This window comes from Adiantum capillus-veneris, chromosome 24, assembly GCF_014529385.1.
Source record: "Adiantum capillus-veneris isolate H3 chromosome 24, ASM1452938v2, whole genome shotgun sequence".
Classification (NCBI taxonomy): Eukaryota; Viridiplantae; Streptophyta; class Polypodiopsida; order Polypodiales; family Pteridaceae; genus Adiantum; species Adiantum capillus-veneris.
This window is the reverse complement of record NC_140954.1, coordinates 49830152-49835678: the sequence shown is the minus strand read 5'-3', so window position 1 is coordinate 49835678 and position 5527 is coordinate 49830152.

Here is a 5527-nt window from a genome sequence, read left to right as displayed (position 1 = left end):
TAGAGCAGAGTGCTACGCCGGCACGGCAAGAGAGAAGAGAGGAGAGGAGAGAACAAGACACAAGCACTGGGTACAATCTCCCCCCGTGCAAGAGTGACCATTTCCCTCTTGCACGTATTTAATTTATAGATTCTTGAATGGTCAAATTGATTACAAACTGGCCGGCCGGTTATAAATGGCCAAAGCTCATAAAAGAGCACTTGAATAATAAAATGTACAATGTATATATTTTCATTCGCATAGGCCTAGATGGGTCTAGTCTTTTAATTTCCACCTGTCAGCTGCAATAAATAGTAAAATATCAATTCTATAACAATATATTTCTTTACTTGACCCACCTAATCCAAGAGGATGGGTTGGGGCCACGGCTCCTAATCTGGTCAAGCACATATAGCATAGGTTTCTTTTGTTAAACTTTACAGATAAACTATGTAGATATCTAATAGCTGGTTTTGTATCATTGATTACTTCACAAAATACTAAGATAATATATAAGGTTTTTTGCAGGATATTGGACGATTTCCATATAGAAACACTAGAAAATATTGAACGTAAATCAATTCAACGATGATGAACAACAGGTTATTGGACGATTTCTTTATACAAACACTGGCAACTATTTTTGTGTACATGGATCAAGTTAGCTATGTACAAAGGTAAGAGGTTTTCTCTTACTCAGTAATTGACAAAGGATACTTGATTAGACGGTTTTTCTTATGAATCATGGTACTTATATATATGCCCTATCGGCACCACTTTACCGAATGGTAACCTTGCTACATACAATACCTCTCTGAACACTTCATATTGGGCACATAGAAGATTGTGTCATACTATTGTTCAAATTTGGTTGGGGGTAGGGTTCCACATGGTGGGCCCTACCTCCCACCATGTGGACCTTCTCCTAGGGATGGGGGTGGGCCACACACACACACACACACTTATCTAAATAGATACTCAAATGAAGCACAAAATTGTCCAAGTCTAGCTAAACAACCTAAACGACCTGTACAAAATTATATGCCTATTCTAATATACATAATGACAAACCACAAATGCAGGTACAAAACTATAAGACATCTCGATATCACTTTTTCTAGAGTATAGGTACCCACTGTTGTGCTTTAACCCCTACCTATTTAATATAGAAACTCTTGAGTCTTTACTTAAACATTTGTAATATACACCTAAGGAAGATGAGCGTAGTACAACCCTTACACATACTTTGGGCTGAACTCAGGTATACACACATAACATTAGTGGGTATTAATGAATGGCACATGCGGTACCTTAAAACATTGCTAAGGTGGGTGAGGAGGACATTTACTTAAAAGTAAATTTTCAACCTGTTGGGGTTGGTAAGACAATCTCTTAAACTACTGAATATGGAGAGGATTTATGGGGCGTGATGTGACACTCTTGTAAGTTTGTTGTAGCAAAGCTACAAAGAGTCTCTTAATATAGGGAAATTTTTTATTCTTATCTTGACAGAGAGTTATCAAAAAGGCAACCCTCTCAGCATCTTCTCACACACGCATGCACGCTACCAAGAAAACTTAGATCCTCTTTGTCGTTTTGCATTGTTTGCCTTGTCCTCCTACTGCTGCAGTAGCCCGCACCCTCTTGCTTTGTCGTGAGCAGGAGGTAGCTCATAGACAGATACACCTCTCTCTCTCTCTCTCTCTCTCTCACACACACACACACACACACACACACACACACACACACACACACACACACACACACACACACACACACACACACAAGTACATGCAAACTGCTCACAGCCCTATCTATGATGAACGTATCTCCTTGGAAGCGACGCAAATGAGCTGCAACAACAAGGGAGAATTGATGGATCCAGCTATATATGACACCATGCCTCTCAAAAATTTATTTTGAAGACGAATATGCATATAGGTAGGTGTCGATACACCTACTCAGTTATCTTTTGTTTAGCTTAATATGGGTCAAATATGAGGGATATATAGAGGGATCTAATTGTGGGAATATCTTGTTCAATAGTCCCCTGCTGGGTTTTGTTGGTAGTGCCAAGATGGCCTAGAGCTCATGTAGAGTGACTCTTTGCTGAATTTAATTGATAATGGTTGATTTGTGGTGTAGCTTTATCTTGGCCTACATATTGCGATAAATGATGTTATATTGGCTTGCTTTCAAAGATAATTGTTTACAGTTCGGTCAAATATACCTTAACTACCCTGATATTGATTTGTTGGCAGACTATCCAAAATGGATAAATAGTCTAGCCTAATGTTGACAAGATATATGGGTTGAATAAATGCACCACCTACAGCTGACATGCTCTTTAAATGGGACTTCCAACTATGGCCTTAGTTAGACGGCATGAGGTTGGTTTTGCAAAATAGCATCAATTCTCATATGGATACTGAGGTGTCTTCACCACACTCCACTAGCACACTTCATAGGCATGGACTAGAATGTTGAAAATATGCTCACTGTACAAAGGACTTGTTGCTTAAAGTTTTGCTTTTTACTACTAGTAGAAGATGGAATAGTGCATATACATAATGAAATCCTTAACGTATGACTTTATAGGGACGTTGGAGTACACGGACATTACATAACATAGAGTTAAGAAGATCTTTGCAGAATTTGAAACTGGAATCTGGGATCTTCAATATTGTCTGGATAAATCATAGCTTTAAAATACAAACTTGTCTCTTGCTTTGTGGCATTATTCTCCTTCTTATTCAAACTTATAAAGGTAAGTATACGATGGTGGTCTTGAACATAAAGATCTTTTACTTCTATCTTTTTATGCATGAAGTCACTTTTGATAAAGGTAAGTATATAGCGGTAAATTCACAATTGAAAAGTGCCTTTTTAATGCTATTATTTACTTTGAAATTTGTCAAAAGTTTGTGAAAAGATCCTTAATTCTCCAATGGGAGTCTCAGATGAGATGGCATTAGACTGGACTTTTGAGAATTGATCCAATTTACAAAGGAGGTGTTGTCCGATTTTTTTGAGAAATTAATGATTAAAAAATTATAAAAAATAAATGACTCGTTTATGTTGTTAGCTTTTGTTGTAATTTTTGACACCGATAACAAGGGGAGGTAGTCGTTGACACCTGTCTTCCAAAGTAATGCCAGTTCTGATGGACTTGTGTTTCTTGGATGGTGGCAGGTAAGAGGTTTCCTCCTTGGGATTATGACTGATCACCCATTGTCCAAATATTTGTATAACTGATTGATAGCCCGAGTGTATAGGCTTCTTTTTTGATAATATCATATATTGACAAATAACATTGTCTAGTCTATTTTGTCACTTGTAGTCTTATCTCTATCAATCTTAAAGACTACTTTTTATCTAATGTAGACATAGTTCTTGATTATTATATACACTTTTTTTGGTTTCTAGTCCCATTGTGTGGTTCAATAGTTTGTGAAGTCAAACTATTGTGAGATATTCATTCTTACACACACACACATGCGCGCGCGCACACACACACTCTGTAGTACTTAAGAGCCCCTAGCTTATTTTTGACAATTTAAACTCCTAAAGCTTTACTTTATTAGGGTCCACACCATGGGACTTGTCCTGTCCATAACATAGGTTATACGTTTTTCTTTTTGGGTGGGTTACTACCCTATGGAAAAACTGGCTGTGAAGGCGCTAGAGTTATTTCCTCTGCAACATAGGTGGCCTCACTGTCTCAAAAGGGGGTCGCTCCACTCATGCCGATTCTTCTCATTGCAAGGATTTGGCGGCCCACCTCCCTCCTCTATATAAAGAGGTGAGGGTGCATCTCTGCCACTCACTTAGCTTTGTTTGTTGTTCTGCTTTAAAAGAATTGCATTTTTTTTACAATGAAGTATGGAGCTCGCTACAATAGTCACTCAGGCTGGCCAATCTGCCCATGCATATTTCTTTGCAGGTTTTAAAGAAAAAGGGGCATTTTCACTTTGTTAATACTGTTGTAGCTAGTGTTTGATATTGTGGGTTTGCATGAGGTTTTTTCTCTGAACCTGGTTATGGTCCTCCATGGACGATGAGGATGTATGATAATGATATTGTGGCATGGCTTTTTACCGTTCCACTGCTGGTTATGGTTATACATCGTGGTTACTAAGAAAGTTAAGGGTTTTCGGGTGTGTTCTACTAAAAGCTCCCATTCATAATCTCCATTTTCTAATGGCTGCTCTATGTTTACATTGGCTTTTGAAAGTGATTTTTGATGCCGCTTTACTAAGCCTGGTAATTCTCCATTGACAGTAATCGAGCCTAACTTGGTGGCTTAATGAGCATAAGAATGCTGCATGGTTTACTTGATACTGTCGCTTTTAAACTTAAGTTTTTTAACACCATCAAAGGCTTGACTGACCTTGTATATCAGATAGCTTTGGATACTTACATAAGTTGGTGGTGTTTATTGTGCACTAATTGTGATTGGGCGGTTACATACATGGGTGATGATGTTTTTGTGTCCTACTACGCATTTCTTTTTATGTATTATTGTGTCCTACTGCACACTGATTTTTTGTGTCCTACTGATCATTAGGGTGTTGTACCTGCTGCACACTATGGCAGTGCTTGGACTTTACTTTGGTAAGGCTAGGATATACATTACAATTTTTGCATTCACTTGGCCAGATGTTGCTCTGGTTATAGCTTTGATTATTGTTATGGTGCTAGCATATAAAAAAGACACTTCATGGTTCGGAGTAAGGATTGCTTTTAGCAGTGCTCCTTGTTACTTGGAGGGCTTAAGAGAAGTATATGGTAAAAGATGTAAAAATTAAGGGATGATTTGGAGTCCATTCACTATGATGGATATCTAACAACTTTAAAAAAGTTTGAGAGAGACATGGACATGGATAAAGCTTGTAAAGTTTTTAAAAAGTTTGTAAGATGGACATGGATAACAACTAGTATAGTCCATTGATACCTGTAAAACACATCCAAGGCTGGCTGAATTGTTGTCTTGTTTGGATGGATGCAGATAAGGACTCTATCTTATCTTGAAAGGTTTTTTTGACTTTGGCAAGATATCCTACACTGGATTACACATTCACTTACTGCTTGGGAAGTTTGTCTGTTATTTGTATACTGGAATGAAACCTTATTCTTACAAACATTGTACACAAATAATTCTAATACTGAGTTGTTTTTGTACTTATCATTTCCTGTTTCTAGAGCCAACTGTCTTTTGAATGTAAAAAGTTCAATTATGTCATATTATTTATGGTAAAACAGCTATACACACACACACACATGCGGTTCAACTTGCAAGTCATTTGCTCGAAGTCTCTACAAGCATGTACTACCTCTAGGGCCGTCTCTCTCTCTCTCTCTCTCTCTCTCTCTCTCTCTCTCTCTCTCTCTCTCTCTCTCTCTCTCTCTCTCTCTATTTTGTGTGTGTGTGTGTGTGTGTACACCTTGTGTTGTGGCCAAGGGCTAGGGCCCTCTTTGTTTCTTTTGCTTTGGCGAACGCGTGGGGTGGAGTTGGGTTGGGTTGGGTTGTATCACCTCCGTTAGTTGC